The 23,292-nt window shown below is 40.3% G+C and overlaps 2 long non-coding RNA genes across 3 annotated transcripts in view; one reads left to right on the forward strand and one right to left on the reverse strand.

Moving 5' to 3' along the window:
- LOC136838762 (uncharacterized) overlaps positions 1-6,772 on the reverse strand; it is a 292,827-nt gene extending 286,055 nt beyond the window's left edge. Inside the window, exon 1 of one of the 2 annotated variants that reach the window (XR_010853105.1) lies at positions 6,529-6,772. This is a non-coding gene — a long non-coding RNA (uncharacterized lncRNA). Of the gene's footprint in view, positions 1-6,316; positions 6,446-6,528 lie in introns of those variants that run through there. The other variant, XR_010853106.1, reaches the window with a different exon arrangement.
- A 12,129-nt stretch (positions 6,773-18,901) lies between these two features.
- Positions 18,902-23,292, forward strand: part of LOC136839012 (uncharacterized) — a 489,465-nt gene continuing 485,074 nt past the window's right edge. Inside the window, exon 1 of the long non-coding RNA XR_010853186.1 lies at positions 18,902-19,250. This is a non-coding gene — a long non-coding RNA (uncharacterized lncRNA). The remainder of the gene's footprint in view (positions 19,251-23,292) is intronic.

Consider the following 23,292-nt stretch of genomic DNA (forward strand, 5'->3'; position numbering starts at 1 on the left):
CCAGCTGACCTGGTAAAGCTTACAGGTTGACTTTCTCAAACTGAAAGAAAGCTGTCTAGACACAGCTTTAGAGAGTCCGGTCTGTCTAGCTACTCACTCGGCAGTCACCTGCAACTAGGTTCAGCACGGGAGGGTTTGGGTGATAATGGTGAAAAAGCGGTTGTCTGAGAAGATCTTCCGTATAGGAAGGAACATCGGAACTTCCAATACCTGACGAGAGCGACTTAACCCTTAAGGGACGGCATAATTTATCAATGTGCAGCACCCCAGACCAACGAAACTTTGAGGTCGGCAAAACAAAACAAAAAAAATGGAAAGAGAATGACACGGACATTTACACTGTATAAATATAAAAATTCTAAAAAATTTTCCCTACCTTCCACAAGAAGTTGAAAATGACTATTTACAACCCCTTGTGGGGCCTCATTTACAAGACAATCATAAATTTTACCAACTTATATATGTTTTTTCTAATAAATAAATTTATTGTATTTTGTAAAATTATTATTACTGCTCACACAATATCAAAACAGATTAGAAATAAAAGCAGTAACAAATTTTTGGCATATTTGTTGAAAAATATTCACGTAAATTTACGAGAAGGAAGATTCAGGAACTTTTTTTTTACTTTTACACGCTTTTTCTAATATTTCTATGCAATTTTCTTTGTAAAATTACATTTACAACCGACATACTATCGTAAAAGACAAAAACAAAAAACAACAGCAACCCTTTCGTATATTTACAAGCAAATTTACAAAAAGACTCATGTGAGAGAGAGATGCAGTACTTTCCTCCTTGAAGTCACAAGCATTACTGATGGCTGTGAAAAGACGTCTGTGGCAACTGGCCCAACTCTCACGTCTGTATAAAAGTTGCCATTAGTGAATTTATAGCATATAGAAGTACTGGCACCTCTGTTTCGACTCATTATTACCATTATCAGTGTTGCGTAATACTGTTTCACACTGAGGCTCAATCCGCCCACCTCCCCACACCTGTTTTACTTCACACTGAGGCTCAATCCGTCCCTCAAGGGTTAACAAGTCAGACAGTATGTTGAGAATCCCAGATACAAGTTGGGGCAGAAGAGACACTTTCCGTTCTTCGCACCTTCTCAGGACTCTATGTGTTATAGTATCAAGTTCTGTTGATCTTAATTCCCCAGAGTTCTTCAGATACGACACGGAGTTACACTGTCGCAAAACAGAGCGACTACTCTGTTGCGCACTAGGACTGAGAAACACCTGAGGGCTTCCTTAACAGCCCTGAGTTCCCGAAGATTTATTGACTCCTCTCGTTTCCGATCCCTCCAGAGGCCCGAAGCCTGGGTTCCCTCCAAGGTTGCTCCCCAACCTTGATCAGAGGCATCTGAGTACATATGAACGTCGGGAAGAAGGGAGGAGTCGATAGACCTTCCGGGTGTCAGCTGCACTTCTTCTGAACACCACAGAAGATCCGACAGGCAAGAATCGCTCCAGACTATAACTGCAATCTTGCTGCGGAAGTCCCAGCGATTCCTGAGACATACCCGAAGAGAAATGCATCCACAGACGAGACCCTGGAATTAAAGAGAGAGAGAAGACATTCTCCCTAAGAGGCTTTTCTAAAACAGTAGCGGCTGTTCCCTGTTGGACAGGAACACCTCTACTTCCTAAAGGGCCGACTGGATCCTCGCCAGGGATGGGAAAAAAAAAACTCAAAGGAAGAGAGAATCCTCATTCCTGAAAGGTTATAGATTGTGTTGGGACCAGGCAAAGATTAGACGAATTCCTAGTATGTTGCATAGATTCAATTAGAAGTTTCTCACCATGTTGAAGTATCTAGCCCTTGGCTGATACTTCAACATTCTGTACCCTCGACGATGCATAATTGCCGACACCGGAGACATGAGTTAGAAGAAACAAAGTTCATCATACTAGCCACATCACCTGAACCCTGAGCAGCCACACGAATCATAGCCTCCTGTGATGCTACTGCTGATGACGGTGACACAAAATTGACCAAGGAGGAGACATCCTTCTCTCTAAAGAGACTGTTGCAAAGCGCAAAAAGGAGCCCTCAACAGAACCCTCTTATGTATGCCTGGATAGTGAGGCGGAAGATGATTTAAAAAGAAGTCCCTCCTCTTCTTGCTAAAGAACGTTGTACAGCCAGCCGAAATGTTAAACTGGTATACCAACCCCATCGAAACCAAAGTGATGAGGTTGTCAAACAGTACAAGATCGGAGGGAGTATATCCAACTTGTTTGAGAAAACCCCATCAACCCAGACAACATCCACAAAGAGTGGGACAATGCCTCAGACTGGCTGCGAAAAGTGTCCTCCAAAATACGAGATGTAACCGCTACCAAACGATTTGATGAAGGAACCCGGGAGAGAAGAGCCTCAACAGATTCATTGAGAGGAACTCTGACACCGGCAGAAGGGTTACCCGCTACCCTATAGAACCCCTTCCGATTACGAAGCAAGGTTGAATCCTGTCTACCCAACCCAATAAGAGAAGATAACCTAGAGTCCCCCTCCCTCAACACTCCCCCATCTCGGCCAAACCAGGCCGCTTTAATTGATGTTTGGGAGACTACTGGTTTAGTTGCATACAACTATTCAAACATTGCTTGGTTTGGTTGAGTAGGTTCCTAAGGAGCCTGGACTGCGAATAGAGACAATGGATAAAGCCCACCATCCGCTTATACCCGCTTTCATTCGTTGGAGAAAAAACCTATATCTGGTACCGGCTCCTCTTCTTCAAAAGAGCATTCTCTGTCACACTGGTCCAACCGAACCGGGACAGGAAAAGAAACAGACTGACCACCCGCAAGAGCTGCACCCGATACCCAGAACTTGCTGCACCTGGATGTGCAAGACCAACACCTGACATACTTGACCCCATCATACCTGAGCCAACCGTAACCCCATTGCGCAAACCCTGTACCAACTAAAGCCGATGACAAAACTCTGAGTCAGACGCACTCAACTGCGCAAACTCCGCACCACCCAGCGATGATGACGTAACACCTGGGCCGACCACACCTGGGCGACAAATGCCCACCCCTGTGAGCAGCATTCGTATACACACATAACAAATAATCTGCTGAATAGTGGCTCCAACCGGAGAGATATTCCTTGAACATCACCAACCACAGAACACCATTACTCAGGCAACTATGGCTCTCCAGCAAAAAATATAAAACTTGCAAAAAACAAGAAAATCCACTTGCAAAACCGTATCTCTAACTGAGATACAGTACATCCTATCTTAGCCTTTCTTAATTCAATCTAACATAAGGAGCCAGGTACAAACCTGATGGCCAACCTTACCTAGAGTACCATCCTTCATACAACACTTATTCTTTACCCTGAAGTTAGGGAATCCCTGTACAATGCCAAAGATGCTGGCCTTCTTTTAACATGTAAAAACTTGCATAATCACCACTCATCACTACAACAGGTAACACTGAATGTCCGTGGAAAACTGCTAAAGATGCATGACAGTTCTTGTGAAACATGAAAAGAGGGTGCGTAGCCCGAAATTTGGAAGATCAAATGAAGCACGGAATTATACTTTAACCACAAAAATGCTGAATACTAAATCATAAATGGTGGGTCATGAGACTGTATCCTTGTTTCATTGGCCAAATGAAACAAGGCCACATGTCTTGAGATGATATCATATCCCCACTAGGACTAGACAAGAAACTCTCATGACTACCTTTCGTGCAGAGGGTTTTGAATTGCTAGGAGTGAATGGAAGAAACATCACTACCAAGTACAATTAATTTTGTTGAATAAATAGAATAATTTAGGGGGCAAACAATTCATTTCAATGAGAATAAGTATAGAAGTTTGTACATATGAGAGGAATATGTTTTAATGTTGTACAGTACTGAAGTTTGTACATATGAGAGGAATATGTTTTAATGTTGTACAGTACTAAGATTCATCATCACTAGAAAACCTGATGAAACAATAAAGTATAAATACCCGATACTACTAAAAGTTGCAAGAAAAAATCATTATGACTTTATACAAAAGGTGAATGAAAAAGCACATAATCAAGCCGCCCTTTGTCAGCTGTGTCCAGATTTAGTGAGCGTGAAAAAGAAAAGTTTTGAAGGCTTAATAGATCATCCCACAAACTACTCGTAGTTTTAATGAAGCCAGGGAGTATAGGCTAATAGAGACATGTGGAGAGGCTTCTGACAGTTGACTGAGTGACAGAAGAAACTCATTGTTAACCATCCAGTCTTTCTCAGGACACTAACCCAACTCCTAGTTATATGTACCACAATGTTTATCTCTAAAACCATAAATAGGTATTAACTTTTAAGTAGGTTAGGGTTGGGTCCAGGCTAGGTAGGATGCTGACCTACTGATTAGGCTAGGTGAGTATGTATCCTTTGAACTGCCATTGTCACACTTTTTAGGAATAGTAACATGGGTCTGGGGAGGCTTTGCTTCCCCTCACAGTTAGGATGCTGTACTGTAAGCTGGATTTGGAAGTATCTCTTCAAATACCGTTAGCCAACTTTTTAAGTAAAGTTACAGGGTGTTCCAAATTAGTGAAGCCGCATATCGAGCAGGATAATGTACCCTACGCTAGGTTAGATTTATTAAGTGAATACACACACATGGAGCCTACTGTATATTCTCATTGTTCCTTTAATAATTTAAACATACCTTACAATGGACATACCGTGTACTAATTCTGTCTGGACATACCAACTGTCTGACATTTTGATTGTCTGATGTACCAAAGTGTTTTGCTAGTCTGATAAACAAATATATTCCGATACCATGGGGTATCAGACTAAATCTGTCCCATACTAATGATTAGGCTAGGTCAGAACAATGTTACACTTTAGAAGATGTGAAGCACAAGCCCCATATGTATAAATGTCACACATATGCTATGTTAAACCGCAGTGTGTCAGGTGCTTAACTGATATGTACAAATGTGTGCATCCCTTTAACAACTGCTGTTTCTGCTATTCACTTGCTTTTCCATAAAGAAAAAGAAACCAGCTTTCCCAGTAAAGGAAATCAATAAATACCGGTTTGTCCCAACTACGATGTTCAAAATCACATAAACCACTAGATAAACTAATGAAAACTTATGCGCTTCATGTTTTAGCCAAGGAATTACTACGAATGGTGTTACCAACATAATTGTAGGATGCAAAAATCTTGACACTTGTTTCCTGATGTTGCTATATTCTGGAGAGCTCTTACAATCTCAATCAATCTCATGTGCTTCTCCCTGTCTATCTCTTGGTAATTACACAGCTGCAATTAGGCTAACTATAGGGATACAGATTTACAAACCTCCCTGTCACTTACTGTTCCAATACTTTATACAATGTTTTATAATGTTTTGCCGTGTGACTGTGAGATAAATAACATTTGCCTTCATTTACAAGGGACCACCATTTTAGACCAACATCTCTTTACCCAAACATCAATGGGAGACGTTTAAAAGTCTATATGGTTATTTTACTTATGTTCATTTTTCGCAAAGCATGGACAATTTCAAGTGTCCAGAATGCTGAAAAGGCTGTAATCAGAATAAAAGCCTTTTTTTCATGCGTACAGGTTCTGAAAATGGCAACTGGCCTACAATACTTAGGAAGCAGGCAAGTTTCAAGGTGAAATGGCGTTGAGATAGGTTTTAAGTGAGTGTGACAAATTTGACATTTTTGTCAGAAATGTTTCTTAAACTCACTTACAGTCCATTAAGTCCAACATCAATGGGGAATCACGGTGGGATGCAAGTGTATCATACCTCATGGTCAGGTTAAGTTAGGAGGACAAAGTGCTGCACATCCCTTTAGGGATACCAACAAAGTGATGAGAAACATGCAGAGTATTTATGCAGATATTGTACCTACGGTTTACAGCCACCCAAATCTTGGCTTTTGGAATGGAGTTGGGGGGGGGGATGGGAGAGTTTCGACAAGTCAGGTACAACGTTGAAATTCACGTTAGGTTAGGCTGTAACCCTGTCCAGGTCAGGTGAAGCGCAGTGTCCAATATTACGTTAGATTAAGTTAAACTACTAAAGATTACATTGAGATGCATCCCTGCATTTCAACAGCTTTCATACTAACTCAATATAAAAGCCGTTAAACCAATGCAGTTCTCCATTATTGTTAGACTTAGGGTGGGGTTGTAGCCTTGCCTTGGCAGAGAATTTCATCCAGACATGAAGGTCAAATTCGCCGAAAATCACATCGAAACTATTTTAAAAATACTATTTTTGCTCCAGTACTATTAGGCATAGGTTTCGAAGGTTACTGATATTTTAATTAATATTTACCTTAGCCTAGGCCTATCTCTTAGCCTACTCGTGAATATAGTAGGTCTTAAGGCCAAGCAACCCTTCCCCTCGGCCAAGTTAATGACCGTACCGTACTAAAGAGAGAAGACACCTGAAATTAGTACTTTCCTATCTGAGGCAAGTATCTCCACAGGTGATTGCTACCCAAAGTATAAATAACACAGCAATATAGACTATAAAACGAGACTTACATTTTCTTTAACTGATTCTAACATGCCGCTAAGCCTAGCTCCTGCAAATTTTTATCTGTAGCTAAATTTGGGAATATTAACGTCCGAAGCAAGACTAAAATCGATGGTGGGCAACTCGGATATTCACATGCAGAGCACAGCACGAAATAGAGAAGTAATAACTAGAGAGAAATCTTTACGAGTAGCAATTACCAACCGACGTAAACAAACAGTATGACACAGTTTGACACGTCGCTAGAAAACTACTAAGTGAAAAGCACATTTTATAATAGTAAATTAATCAGTTACATTCGCTCATTGTAATTTAATATTTTTTTCATTAGCTTTCAGTTTTCTAGATACGTAGGTTATCAGAATACAAAATAGGTACCAAGATCTAGATAAGTACGTTCATAGGTATGGTAATTTGACGTCTGTTTTCTTGAGCAAATACAGCAAGCAGGTTCTAGACTTCATCATTTATAATTACATAAGAGCATATCTTATGAACTTACACTATGTGTGTGTCGATGTCTAAGTGTTTGGTAATGCTAATTTTTCATGCATAAGTGTGTTGCATCAGCAGGCAGCTCTAATTAGTCTAAAAGTTTCCGATGAATATTTAAACCAATTACACAAATTGCATTCTGCATGACGGTGAACATCTACAGGTGACATTTCTGCTTAGACTCCTAATAAAGAATAAAAGTTTTTGAATAATTGTTAACAAATTCATAAATATTTAGCTGTAATTCCACGGTGAATAATATTTTACTACTTCAAGATGTATAGGTCTCTCTCTCTCTCTCTCTCTCTCTCTCTCTCTCTCTCTCTCTCTCTCTCTCTCTCTCTCTCTCTCTGACCTTCTTTTTCTGGTTACACTTTTCAATTTCCCCTTTCCTCATCACCGAATTTTTAAACAAGATGTCAGTTTCCCCCTTTATGACAACATAAAAGAGGGCGATTTCTTTCCGTCACTTTCCAACTTTTAAAATGCATTTCCCCTCTTTTTTAATAAGCACCTTTGGTGTCTTCAGTTTATCCCTCCCTACAGTAGCATATCATTATCTAGGGACCCACCATTTCTATAATGGGGACCCGAGGTCTGCAGGGGGATTGAGAAGATAGATAGAATTAACCAGAGGAGCATCAACTGCTATACCGCGTCTGTGAAATTGAGAGAGGGTAATAATCTTTCACCATGTCAGTTGCATAATGACAGGAGCTGAACGTCGCCGTTATTACCTTGTCACAAATTCAACATTATTTGCCAGTAGTAGATCACGCCCTAGTGTCCTTGCAGAGTTACCGGACAACTTTAAAAACGGTAGCAAATATCCTTCCCTCCGAAAATTGCGTGTAGCCCCGTGTAGCAATCTCCTCCCCCTCCAGATATCCGTCTCTTCCATTTCCTCCCTCTTACCGGCCTGGAGGTAAAAGTTTGCATTGTCTCTCAACGCATTGTTTCATGGCGCAATTTTACCCTGAGCCCAAATTTTCTTGTTGTTAGCCTGGCGTGATCTTCCGAAATTAAACTGGACCTGCACTGCGAATTTGATTTGATCTGGAATAATGCCAGTGCTTCATTGATGTGATAACTCAGCAGTAGGCCTATTTATTGTACTTACCCAAGATATAGAGATGCATATGGGTAATTGCGTGTTTTTTTTTTTTCTTTCAAACTATGATGTTAATTTTCATGACATATTTGGAATGTTATCTAGGTTTAAAAACTGAATTAGGAGGTGACAGATGAGGGGAAGGTGTTTATGAAATATTTTTAACTGCTACCTCTCTCTCTCTCTCTCTCTCTACCCAAAAGACAAGGCTAACCGCTTTATCTGCTCATAGTGTAATCTCCCAAAATCTCATTTAGCTAATCCCTCTATCTACCCAGGCGTCTCCCCCCACAACTCTCTCTCTCTCTTAGTTTGCACATGTTACAGTAGTGAGTTCCTGTTCGTGGGGTGGTGTTTATCGGAGCTTGAAATAGGTGTACCGTTGGTTTCTAATTCAACTCTGGTTGTCTGTGTTATCCTGTGACCCTTGCTTAACCTACCTCCGGGCTCTCTCTCTCTCTCTCTCTCTCTCTCTCTCTCTCTCTCTCATATTAGGTTGACTTGGTAAAGTCAGGGCGAATGAAAAAGGAAAGGAAATAGTTGATAGAATAAAATGAATCTTTGTCTAACTGAAAAAAAAACACGGTTTATAACACCACTTCCCATAAAAAGGGGAAGGTAGAAAGTTGTAGACACTAGAGACAGATAGCCCAGATAGATATAAAACGACATTTTAAATAGTAATACAAAAAAAAATATTTATACTTGCTACACTAGTCAGCCTCTAAGACACAGACATTTCAAACATCTGTATTTGAGTGTCATAGATTTAACGAATGCGATTCTACAGCAAAATTTACCTATAAAATTCATGTAAATGCTATTTACCAAATTATATAGTGACCATAATTCAGAAACCTGGAATCACAACAAATTCACCAACCTAATTACAAATTAAATTCGTAATAACCGCAGGGGACATAATTATAGTTGCACCACTATGCGAAGACTTAAGATATACAAGAAAAATAATAATAAAAGTGTGTGTAATTTAAAGATTCGGAAAACAAACGCAAAGGAAGCAATGAAATCACAAGGACAGAAATAAGCGAAGGAAACAGCAAAACTACATAATCGGCAAAATTAAAAACAAATTAAATAATTTCGATAAAATAAATCAAAATAAAAACCTATAAGTAAGAGTTGCAGCGAGTGTAGAGTTGGTAGACAAGCTGTCTAGGAGTCCGCTGTGTAAGTAGAGGAAGTGGTTCTAGTATACCTTGGGAATAAATACACCCAAAGGGAATTATTATTGATAAGAGTTTCTGCTCGTGTCAGGATTCGAACCTATGTCTGCGGTTTAGAGGCAACGATAAACCCTTAGGTGCAAGTTATTTCCAAGGTATAGCGAATTTAACATCAACCGATATTTATTGCTTAATTAATACTTGTGAATATGAAAAAGTCATGGCGATAAGTGGTATAAAAGACGAAACTTTACACAAGATATATATATATATATATATATATATAATATATATATATATATAATATATATATATATATATATATATATATATATATATATATATATATATATATATATTCGTCTGTCGTCTCCACTGGTGTGCGATGCATAAGGCTTACGTGTTTTCACTTCCACAAATCTCCATGTATCTCCAGTCTCCAATCTTATAGTTCTCATCAAAGCACAGCAGTCTGCGTCTGTCAACTCTTGTGGTGTCTACGGAGCCCAGCTGACACTATCACGTACTATATTCTATCGGCCGGATAGAATAGTGATGCCTTACATTTTGAAATTTGACAAAAATACCACCGAACAGAACCATTGCAAGATAGGACCACCGACAAGCATACCATTAGGAAAATTAAGGAAGTTCCTTATGTAGACAAGGTGATGAAAGGCAGATGGCTTGGCCGTGCTGGATTGAAGGATATGTCCAACCCATTTCCTTTTCATCATGTTATCTACAAAAGGAACTTCCGTTAATTCCCCTTATGGAATGTTTTGTGATGATCCTATCATGCAGGTCAGGATTAATGGTTCTGCTGTGTCATTTTTAGGCTAAATTTCAGATAGTTAGGCACCGAGCACAACTTACATTACAAAATTATCAGTCTGAGCCCGGGCATTGGGATGTTGTTTAATTTAGAATTAGCCTGATCTCCCACCTTTTTGCTAGGCGTATTGGCAATATTATCGATTCCTTTCTATTTTTATCAAAGTAGCAGCTTCAACACTTGACATGAATTTAGCTTCAAGTTCATAGGGAATGCTTAAGACTAAAATATGCGTAAACAGAGCCTAGTTTGGTCTTAGGTCCCAATTTTTCCATTGACTGCGGTGAGTAAAGCCACCGTCACATGGGCGCAATTCGTGGTATCTTTTGCATTTTGCTGCAGGAGTTTACACCAAGTACAAAATTTGTCTACCAAAACGGAAGTCACGTGTGTTTGTCACCTTTCAGCCAAAGGTAGGCATCATTGCACATGTCTTGATAGGAAAACGTTCCTAGCTTATGACAATAAAAATAGAATAAACCATGATTAATCATTGCTAATACATTCGTATTGTCTTAGATATTCTAGAAAAAGTTTTTTTTTAATAAAAGAACAGCTTTTGAAATTAAGTTAGGTCTGTGGCATGTAAGCCTTTTGTACTATAGCCATATCTACGGAAAAACTTCGTTACATCTTCGATTAACGTTCAAGCTAGCTTGCATGTACGAAATAGATATTAAGTGTATTGCTCGACCAAATGCAAACAGGTCTAACCATAGAAGCGGGGAAAATGCAGTTTGAAAAGTACCAAACGAATCAGGTCGTGCCGCCATGTGACAGCATATGCTCCTTTGTAGTACAGCAGATTGCTGTAAAAATCGTTCAGATAGTGAAACAAGCATGAAATTTGGCACAAACATTCCTAAGACTACGCTCTCTTAGAAAAGGGCGCTGGCCACCTGAAAATCCAAGATGGCGGCTATTTTTCAAAATGGCCGCCATCTATGTTGAGATTCACTGGTTTGGGAGCATCTATTGGATGGAATATGCCAGTTTTTTTTTAAACCTCGACTTTTAGGTTATAAAAATGTTCCATACACACATTTTATTGAAAACCCTTACTAAATGAATTGTAACCAAGATGGCGTACAAAATGGTTGCCATAAAAGTTTTTTTCTATCCACAGCGCTAGCAGACATAGAGACCAACTGTTTTTATTTAATGGTATATTCATGTGATCAGACAGTTTAACTAATATGCTATTTTCAACTGAAATAGTAATGGTATGGTCACATACAACATTGTGTCTAAGACTGTAACCATAAAAAGAAAAGAAGAGAAATACGGACTAAACGCAACCAATCTATGTATAGGTCTCTCAACCTACACCTTTGAAAAATTCGAGGATAAGAAGGTAGGCATAGCATGACACGTTGGATGCTCAAGCTAGATTATCTACTGAAGAGAGGGCAATATTTATCTAGACTTCACATTTGCAAGTGCACAGAGCTGTGCAGGGAAGACCCAGCTTGTAGCACTTGCACCTTTCCCGACAGCCTGCTTTGCATCCACATTTGGTAAGCTGTTGGCAACTCTTGGCTTAGTAAGGGCGAGTTGGTTGTCCAGAGGACTTGCCATGCTTCACCAGACTTTTGCCATCCCCACTCAGCAGGGTTCTCTGGCTGTGGCTGACACTGGGTGGCCTGCCCCCACACACAACCAGCCTGGTACGCAGCACGCTTGGTGTGTTGGAGGAGAGCTCCCCTGGTTGGTGGAATGGCCTCATATGCCCTTTGTTTTCTGGCAAACATATCAAGTCTAGCCTCATCCACAGTGCCAGCAGTGCTGGATCTTTCATACATAAGTATGACAAACCTCTCCAGGACCTTCAGGTCACTCTCTTCCACTCTGAGAGGGTAGTGACTCAGTTTGGAGAACACAGTGGAGGCCTCTGGAAAGATGTTCCATGTCTGCCAGGCGGTCTTCTTGCCCTTGCTCCGGAAGGCTGACACTGTATCACAGCCTGTGAACGCATGGAAGAAGAGCATGCCATTCACCTTCTCCTGGCCCAGAGAGTTGCACAGGTCATGCACAGCAATCCAGCGCAGGCTCTGGCCTTGGCCAAATGCCACCCATAGCTTCTCTAGCCCTAGATTGTGGAGAGTGGAGAAAGCACTGACTGCAACGACAAGAACATCTGTGTCATTTGCTTTAACCGTGATGGTCTTGGCTCCATGTTCTGTGGCATATTTGGCATGGAGAAAGATGCGGGTGTCAGCTTCCTCATGAGAGCACTTTTCCAGTCCCTGAAGACTAGCCTCATGAGTGCTGAGGACAGCAGACCCTTTCGTGGCAATGACAACATTTGTGGCAGACATCTGGGCAACTTTGTCTGCCAGGAACTGGAACAACTCTGTCTTGTTGGCATCGTGTCTTAGGAAATTGCGCCAGTTGGATGGAATTGTGTTCTTGTCTGTCACCTTGCGCCTTCCTCCTTGACCACGTTGGAGCCTGGTCTCAGCTTTGAGGCTGGATGTATTGTATACATCAAATACAAGATGTGATGATGTGTACTTGCTGCTATAGGATTGTATCACAGGCAAGAAGTCGCAAAGTGCATAGCCCTCAAAGGTCTTTCCTTTCTTTGGTGGCAAGGCATGGACCAAAGCTGATCCATCTACAATGAGGACATCAGTCTTTGGTTCTTTGTCTTCTAGTGTAACATGACTCTCCAGGACCGAGGTCAGCTGAGACTTCTGACATGTGTACAGCCTACCACCTCACTAAGGGAAGCTGGGAATGTTTGATTCTCGTGCTGGAAGAATTCCTGCAGATCACATTCACGGCTCTGACAGGATATAAATAGCTTTGAGAAAAGCTGGCAATCCTCCTTCAGAAGTTTCTGCTTTGACTGTTCTACAGGAGCAGCTTCTTGCCTGAAGAAGTCAGTTCTGGTCTTCTTTATCGGCTCATAGAAGGAGACTGCATTGTTTGCCAAAGAGTCTGAAAACTTCTGAAATTTAGTGCGGCCTCTGTCAAGGTGTGTCTGTAGAAGTTCTGCTGAGCTGGGGTGGGCAATGTCTTTGTTGTCAATGGAATACAGATCCTGGCTCTCTTCCTGAAAAGGACTTCCCAAGTGTTGCAAAGCCAATGACAGCTTGCTGACTCTCTCCAAGAATGTCTTCTGCGCATGAGGTGTTTGTTCATGGTGTGTTGTCTGCTCATTAGACTCCTTACTTTGAACCTCTGTTTCGTATGCAGACACCAAGCGGATGATCTCTGGGCCAGCCACCATCCATCTTCTGAGTGCTGACGGATCTTCAGTCAGCCCAATGGCTCCGCCATCAGCCTTTATAAAGGCATTGGTCTGCTCATGAGCTTGGTCAAGAGCCATTGCTGAGAACTGGCGACTGGTCTTGTGCACAACAAAGTTGCCAGCCTTGAACTCCTTGTGCAACTCTGGGTGTGAACTCTCTAGGGTAAGCATGTCCCTGAGGTGAATAGGCAGCCAACGAGCATAGTTTGTATTATTGTTGGAAAAGAAGTAGGGTATCAGCTCATGCAATGCCTGGCAGTAGAGGACAAAATTGGCCTCACGGAAGGACCTGATCAGTAGGAATACCACAAGTTCCATAGACAACACCATGTGCCAGAAGTGGAACTGTGGACTCTGCTGTCTTCGAAGGTCACACCACTCCTCAAACTCTAATGCCTGCTCATTGTTGTTTGCTTTCTCAGCACAGTAGTCAGTGTATGCTGTCCTCAGGAGTTTGTACAAACTAGAGGCTGTAACCTGGTGCATCTGCCGTGTCCTGGTTACACTTGCAGCTGACAGGAAGGATTCTGCAGTTCCAGATGAAGCAACTCCTGCCTCCACCAGAGCTCCTGTCCAACCACTGCCATGAAGAAGAGTACCAAGAGATGTCATTGCTGCCATCTCAATGTGCAGACCACCAAACATTACCAGATACTTGTCTTTGCCATACTGATCAGGCCACTGCCACTGCACCTGCTTTGCTACGGCATAGATTGGCTGATCAGCTGTGATTATGGGTATCTGGCCAGGGTTCAGAAAATCAGTGACATCCTGCACTTTCTGCATCACGTGTTTGATCGTAGCAACAGAATGAGCCTGATCACGCAGGAGAGGAAGCAATGAAGTTATGGTTACTTCAAATTCTGGTCTTCTCTTCATTGAAGCGTGATGAGCTGACCACGTCAGATTCACTGCATCATCTATTTCCTGGGTGACTATGACCTTGTCTAGCCACTGATACTCCAGTGCAAGCTGTGGCCCCAAGATATCTGTGGGTGGCTTTGGTATTGCAGTGTTTGGTGGCACAGGGTTCTTTGTTTGAAAGGAAGCTGGTGAGATGTTTGTGAATGTGTCCGGCAATTCAGGCACCGACCTCACTTTCTCAGGTGCAAACTTTAGTTGCTGTCTTTCCTGTCCAGTGTTCTCCTTGGTGGGGTGCTGAAATATGGAGATGCTAGTTCCATGGAAGGAGGTAGTGGCAGTAGTTGCAGATGGGTTGTGGTCGATGTTGTCCATCACTGCAGTGGTGAACAACCCTTTTCGCAGTACTGGGGACAGACCACACCCTCCTCCACATATTTGCTAACTGTGGCATCTCCTAACTGTGCAGAGACCTCCAGTACTCTGTCATAAGAGATACTGAGGCCATACTGATGTAGCATTTCAACCAGGTTTCTCTTCCTGGTTTTGGCATAGACTGAGAGTCCCATGTAGACTGGGAATGGTGTTTCTCTGTCTTTGGAGTGTCTATGAGTTGTTGCTCCCTCTTTGTATTGGGAGTAGCAGTTGAACTGCATGAGCTGTGCAATGGCCTGGTCTGACTTTGATGCTCCAAATCGTAACTGTGACTTGATGTCAGCCCCATGCTCAACCATCCCTACAAACTGGAGCAGGAGAGGAGGCACAGAATTTCGTACACAAGCCTCAGAAAATGTGCCATCAAACCGTGACTGATGATCAAGTATAGACTTTCTGAGAATATTTGCTGCTTTAGCAATGATAACTGCCTCTGAAAGATCAGATGATTGAGCAAGTGCTTTTCCCACATCCTTTTGAAATGCAAGTAATACATCTCTGCCAGATTTATGAGCCTCAAGTTCTGGAATTTCTGCCAGAAGTTTGTCTTTGAGTCTCGTGGAATTTACACTTGGTGACTCTACACCTAATTGTTCCAGACGTTGTTGGTAGAGGTGGCAAATATCTGCCAGCCGAAATGTGACTGGATCATCTGAACAAAGGTTGTTTTCAACAATGTATGTCATCAGTTCTGACAGAACTAGTGGATACACATCTGATTCTGACTCAGTGCTACCTTGGTCTTTCTCAAGGCTCCTCAGGTAGGACCTTTTTCTGTTGTAGAGGGCACAAAGACAGGCATGGTGATACTTAAACTCCTGTGCAATGACATCCCCACCAGTCAACTTAGCAAGGAGCTTGCCATCACTAAGTATCTCTGCACATTCACGCAATTTCAAGTCAAGGCCCTTAGTACTAGCCTGTCTGAGATCAGATGCAGGTGCCACTTTCTCACAGAAAATGCAAACTTCATTGTCATGACTGGTTCGGCGCAGTTTTGCACGACTAGTCTCAGTGTTGCTGGTCTGGTCATTGGATTGTCGCTTTCTTGCACAGTCCAGTTTAGTGTTGTTAAACAACAAGCGACAGTTCACATGGTATTTTGCTGCATTTTTTCCTGAGAGTGGCCTCTATGCCATCACCTTCATCCAGCCTTGCTGGATCCATTATCAGTGGCATTTCATTAATTTCACTGAACATGGGAATGTTCCTTGCCAGCATTGTGTACCCATCATGGTCTAGGACATGATGACTTGGAGGTGATGTCAAGTGCTCACCTCTTTTGTCCTTCTGACAAAGACAACACAAACTCCAGTTTGTTTTTCTACTGCTCAATATTGGATTGGCATCACATTCTGCCATGATTTCACTTTTGATTAAGGCCGAGGGGTTATCCTTTTACCACCTTAAACAAAGCACACATTCCTGTATGGGATTCAACTAGGTTCGGTCTCCCTACACCTAGCCCGATCATTCATCCAGTGCCATTTAAGTCCCGTGTGATCTGTACACCATCCGGGTAAGTACATGAACCATCATGTACAGCCCCCATACCCTTGGCTCGGCTCTCCCGCTGGCACATCCTGTCTATTCAGGTGCGGCTATCTAACTATAGCTGGTGTGGGGCTGTTAGAAAGCATTTGGGACACTAAACTAAACTATACTACAACTACTAGTCTAAGACTACAGGATTAGTAAAGCTGGATTAGCTGGCACTGAACCCCATGCTGAGTTACACAGCAGTGATGTCACCAGTGTGCCCTGGTTGTGTGCAGACATACACTCTTTTACATTTATTAATTTTCCTTCAAAATTGATGAGTTATTCGAAAGAGATGGCCTCATTAGGATCTAAAACCACAGAAACCAAGATCCATGCTTAAAACGATAATTGTTGAACGGGCATTATTTCTCATTATAATTATTGTTTCTACCTTTTCTTGGCAGCCATATAGCCCCCATATTTAAAGGTAAACTGTACTGGGAAGCTACAGAAACATAATATTCACAAGAAATAGTATGGAAGAGCTTTACCATATTGCTAGAAGCAAATACATGCCATTCTAGTGAAAAATTAGCCAAAATCTGTCGATACTGGCCGCCATCTTGGAATTTGGCCGCCATATTAAATTTTTGCGTGGCCAGCGCCCTTTTCTGATAGAGGGAACTTTAAAGAGCACTTGTGCAAAATTTCATGCTTGTTTCACTATCTGAACGATTCTTATGAAATATGCAATTATCTGCTGCACTATTTGGGTGTCTTCATTGGTCTTAAACCACTACGAGTCGTGCCGAAAGAAATAATCTGTGACACCGCATTAACTCTAATGATTTGGTTACCAGGAAAAGGAAGATAACTAATGCTGTGTCCTCTGTAAAAGATTTAGGATGCCGGCAAAGTCTAACGAAACTTAAATATTAAGCAATAAATAACTGTCATTTCTACTGAAAATTATTGAAACGGGGACGCACTAGCGGTTCGTCGAACATATTTAAAGGAATCTTTTTTTTTTTTTACCAGAAAATCTTGCGTTTTTGGAAAGAATAATTGCAGTGAAACATTATGGTTCTTATGATAAATAAAATACTATACAGACAATGATTACAACGCATTATTAATACTACTAGCTCTAAGTGCATTGTTTGATAGAGTGGTGCATAAGCATAAGTTAAAAAGACTTCAAATGGACAGGCGTTAAGATGATGCAATGGAATGGTTTATACTAGCGACTTCGCTATTAGAACTTTCAAGAAGTATAAATCGAAAACTAACTCTTCATAAAAAATGTGGAAATGAGTACGATAAGCACAGATATCATTAATATATATATATATATATATATATATATATATATAAAATATATATAATAGATATATATATATATATATATATATATATATATATATATATATATATATATATAGTAATACATTATAAAAAAATAATGAAGTCTATCGGAGACTATGCGATTTCTACTTTTTTTTTGGAAAGAATTACAGACTTAACCAAAAATAGGGAACGTAATGAGAGACATAAGGAGTTGAATGATAAAAACGGGACTGAAACTAAATAAGTAAAACAAATGCACAATAATAGTTTTAAAATTAAATCTAAATAAAGTTCACATATTAGTGTAATAAAAATGATGCAAAGTCAAAATGGTGAGAGCAGTGAGGAAATTAGTAGTAACTGATGTACATCTAAATGACAGACCAAGTGATGAGTTTAGGGAAAATAGAACATTATCACTTGAGAAACGTAACCTTATGGAGAAATAATTAAATGTGGAGAAGTTAAAAATGTTTATACGTAAGTATGTAATAACGAGATCAGACACTGTAATAGAAGCTATTGGTCACGATATCATTTGCTGAAGAATTCACAAGGTTTGATTAACAAAGCAGCCAAATTAACAATAAATAAGATTCTCCCTACAGTCTAAGGTTAAGATCAACCAAATTGAGATTCATTGGCTAGCCATTTAATGAAAAAATGAATATATAAAGAATAAGATCCTGAATATGTAAACGATCTATAGAAATATATTACGAACCTAAAATTACAAGAAAATGGAAAACAGATCTTTGAAAGGGCAGTACTGGGGTCTTAAATTACGTGAAAAATTAGACCTGAGAAGCAAATGAAGACATTTCTTAATTAGCTTCGCAATTATGGCATGGGAGAGGTTATCCAAGAAAACTGTTAACAGTAATCGAAAACTAAACTGGGCTCGCAGCAAGGGCCAAATGAGAGCCGATGGGAAGCCCTTCAAAAATTGTAAACAAGATTATTATTTCGATGAATGTACCATCACATTACCATAGGTTTCTCTACGTAATAGAAACTTTCAGACATTCTTCAGGTCTATGGACTTAACCCAATGCGGTTTGTTATACTAATGAAACAACAAAATCAGCAACAAGATAATTTTCTCTCCAAGAGCTACTTAAATCCACTTTTCCAATAATAAGCTACCACTTTCAGAGAAGAACGCAACATTCTTTTAAAGATATACAATGCTGTATTTTAAATATAACACGCATCTCAGTCTAACAAAACTGGTAATATAATTCGAGTTGGTTGGAAAATATTTACAATTCACAGAAATAAAATATAATGTAATCAGAAAAAAGGTTAAATACGAGCTAAACGAGAGAACACAGAAAACGGGAACGCGATTCTAAGACTCAAATAATTATTATTTATGTTACGTTTGTTTGTGCTCCGTAAACAACAGTGAATGCCTGATTATTCACGAAGTTATGCATCTGACAAGACGTTTCAAATGTTTACAATAGTGTCGGGAATGGAATACGTGATGCTAGACGCATATGAACTAAAAAAACATTGAAAACTTACCTCACATAAGAGTGCTTTGTCAATAGACAAACGTCAACCTAGGCTGCACTTATCATTCTTAGGAAGTCCGATTAAATAGCCAGGGAGTTTATTTATAAATGGCTTTAAAACCTGTCCCAAGACCTGTGTTTCATGTAAAGCAAATACATATATAGCCAATGGTCACGTAGTTTAGACACTACTTGATGTAGGTGAGTAATAGACGCTGCTGCAGTTCAGCAAATTTTTCCTGTATGAGGCGATTAGGCCTAAGCTCTTCCTATTCATTACGAAAGTGCGATTCACATATCGTAGGCTACAATTGCAACAGATATTCAGCAGTCTGTGTTTCATGGTGAGCCAGGTGAGCATCATAAGTACGGAAGGAGGGGAAAAGTACATATTTTTCTATATTAATGCGTTTGGTCATCTATAGGCCAAATTAGGCCTATATAACACTTGGGACTAGGTCTAGTGATAGGCCTACATACTCATAACCGGAGTCGTATTGTTGTAGTTAACCTAACCAGAATGAACACAGCCAAATTGTGTTTTATTTTAGATGAATGTAAAGATAGTTTATTTAAGCTTCAAAAATCAAAATGATTAAAGATCTGCTGTTATGTCATGGGTGCCTGATAAAGAAAAAAAGCATGATAGGTCAATTTTTAACTTTAAACCATAATTGCACTCAAGAGTTCAAAATATGATATTCTTATGTTTTAATGTGTGCTTTGAATGGTCATTTCGTTAGCAAATTAGTGGTGCTGGAAATACCGGACACGCTCCTCCCCCCATAGCCTACTATTCTTGGGACCACAATGGGAAAAGTAAGTTTTTGGGTGAGGGAAGACAAAAAACGAGGGAAATACCATCATGCATTTAACCAAACCTAACCTAGGGGTCCAGGGCTTTACATAGCTGGTGGGCTTTGCACCCCATGGACCTCACACCTAACCTAACGTAGGAGGCTAGCTCCTTACCTGACGGGGGTTTTGTCCCCCAGAACTCCATCACCTACTCTACCCTAGGGTGCTGCACACTTACCTAGCCTGGGAGGAATTCACTTCTGTTGGAGTTATAATTGAGCTATAAATTTCATATTGGTACTAATTTGAGATTTAAATCTAAGCACATATCTCCATAGCATACAGAAACCATCTGCTGTTACTGTAAAAAAAATTCTTGAAATATTGAGACAGGATCAAAATAGATTCCTGTAGCTTTGTAACATACAAGGACCCACACTAGATAATTCAAATGTAAATGGTACGCAAGACCTTTACAAACTTAAGGTGACCAGTTTATAAGGCTGGTTAAGCTTACCTGGCCAGAAAGGAACCAGCATCCTAGGTTAGGTTAAGCTAAACTGCATCCTGGTATTTCGAACAAGATTTATGGTGCTTAAAGTCAGGTTAGTTTGGGGGATCCAAGGGTGTCTTCCGGGGCTAGTTAAGACCCAGTATACTGTGTTAGGATGCACCCCTGTATTTCACTGTATAATTTTTTCCTGTTAGGGTAGAGTATTGGGTTCATGTGGACCCCTGGCCATATGGGGCAAGATGTTTCCCAGTGATTACCATTTCCACGAATTCTTGCATTATACAGTATACATATTTATTTTTAATCACACATGAAGCATATATTTTACCTACTAGTTATCTTGAGACTAGCATGTTAACATGCCTTTTTATCAACACATGTGATGTTTTCTAATCTTCATAAATATTAAGCCACAAATATATAACAAAATTTACAGTGCTCAGGGTATAACCCTACTTTGTGTGGGTATTTTATATAGTTGATAGTGCTTCCTAACCATAATTGATAGAGCATCTCCAAACAGTGCCAGGATAGATGGACCTAGTGTTATGAATTTATATATATTGTAACGGCCACCTCCGGCTGTTACAATATTTCATAAAAAGATTTTTTGACCAGGCTCTTGTCACCTGCCCTGGTCGGGCCACAGTGGGTTTATATTCCAAAGGGCTGGGTCACAAAACCGTACCAATGAAAAATAAGGAATACACAAAGAGGGTTAAAGATACCACGCAGTGACCAAACTAATTAAAAAAACTTATTAAACTAACAGACCCCGAAAGTTTAATATTTAGGGGGGTAGAAACTCATTCAGTAACAAAACCCAACCACACACGTATACCTAACTTTCGCTCATGAAGTAGAAGGGAAGGACATTGGGGAGAGTTGGGAATTAATCTTACACACCAGTACGTAAATGGAATCAATCACTCGACAGTAAGAGAACCAGGAAGAAGTAAACCTTAAACCTATTTTTCATACAATTTACAGTAGTACCGAAGAAAATATTTACATTAAATTGTGAAGACTTTTCTTCATATAAAGATTACAGAAAGATCAGATGTATATATATTGATGCTGACGTTTACTGAAGCACGGCAACGATAAGGCTGTTCAAGAGAAACGAAGAAACACCACACACTGGCAGGGTGAATACCGATTACCGACACGCGTCAGTGACGTCCCACAGTAGAATGAATGATCTACATACCCTTACCAGGTGTAAAATTCAGAGAAAGTCTTTTCACGACTCTGGAGGACAAGCACGGCAGAAATGGCAGGCGCGGAGCTCCAAAATCACACCCGCAGGTAGAGCGGGTGAAACAGATGAACACCAGAGGATAACTCCGGGAGGCACAGGAGCGTAACCCACTGCACGGGACCCACAGAAGAAAAATCCTCCGTAGGTAAAGGATCGCGGGAAGCACAAAGGCGTCCCAAAAGTAATCCAAAGCCGTGATCTCTCTCCCAAAGGTACTGCCAACGTAAAGCCATAAGCCAAGCCGTCCTTCCAATACAAAAGAGCCGAGCACACTCCCGAATTCTCGTCCAAAAGTTTCCCACACTGTATGAGGGAACGAGATAACAAGCGACGGGCAGACGTCAGACGACGAGCCGTCAAACGACCAAAACATGAAAAGATAAAAAGAAAAAAAAAACACTCTTGGACGAAGTACCACTTAAATACAGAAAAACCCGTGGTTGGGGAAAAAGATCCTAATTCAGGTTTTTAGTGACAGCGAAACAAAGCAAAAATACAACGTTGAAGTCACGAATAATTTACGTGCAATTATTACGGTACACACATTATATATATATATATATATATATATATATATATATATATATATATATATATATATATATATATATATATATATATATATATATATATATATGCTAAATATTTATAGATTTACCAAATAAAACAGGTTTTATGTTGATAGTTTAATTATGTAAGCTTTATTTTTATCTTTATTTGTTTTTATTGTCTGATTTATTTAGGGTGCTGTCAGGATTTTCGACGTATAGCATCATCTCCATTTTGGGGTTCTTGGATTTTATTGTCTTTGTTCCCAGATTCGTTTGACTTAAGAGTTGAATTAGAACCAGTTGTATTATCACTTAAGGAAATAAATCCTTTAGCATTAGAGTTTTATCAGACGAATCACCATTTGAGTGTCGTTCATGGCAGTTTTATCTTGATTATTCGAGCCAGTTTGTAATTTATGTGGTCGAACGTTATCACGGGAAGGGTACCAAGACGGGCTTAGTCCCCGTAGGGGGGTAGTGTCGTCAGTGCACGTCATGCGGTTCATTGTAGGCATTACTTAAATTCTGTGCAGCGTCCCTCCTCTCCCTAGCTGCAACTCCTTTTATTCCTTTTACTGTACCTCCTTTCATGTTCTCTTTCTTCCATCTTACTTTTCCTCCTCCCCTAACAATTGATTCATAGTGCAACTGCGAGGTTTTCCTGCTGTTGCACCTGTAAAACCTTTATACAGCCAATTTCCGTTTCAGCGCTGAATGACCTGATAGGTCCTAGCTCTTGGCCTTTGGCCTAAGTTCTGTATACTATTCGAAGACGGGCTTAGTGGCGTAATTGTATCAAAGCACCAGTTCCATCTAAGTATACCTTAGTTTAACCAGACCACTGAGCTGATTAACAGCTCTCCTAGGACTGGCCCGAAGGATTAGACTTATTTTACGTGGCTAAGAACTACCTAGCAACGGGACCTACAGCCTATTGTGGAATCCGAACGACATTACACCGAGAAATGAATTTCTATCACCAGAAATACATTCCTCTAATTCTTCATTGGCTGGCCGGAAACTCGAACTCTGGCCTAGCAGAGCGCTAGCCGACAGCGCTACCGACGCACCCAACGGGGAACTTACCAGTTCCACTTAAATGACTGGATTATTATGTTA

Source organism: Macrobrachium rosenbergii, chromosome 5, assembly GCF_040412425.1.
Source record: "Macrobrachium rosenbergii isolate ZJJX-2024 chromosome 5, ASM4041242v1, whole genome shotgun sequence".
NCBI classification, from domain to species: domain Eukaryota; kingdom Metazoa; phylum Arthropoda; class Malacostraca; order Decapoda; family Palaemonidae; genus Macrobrachium; species Macrobrachium rosenbergii.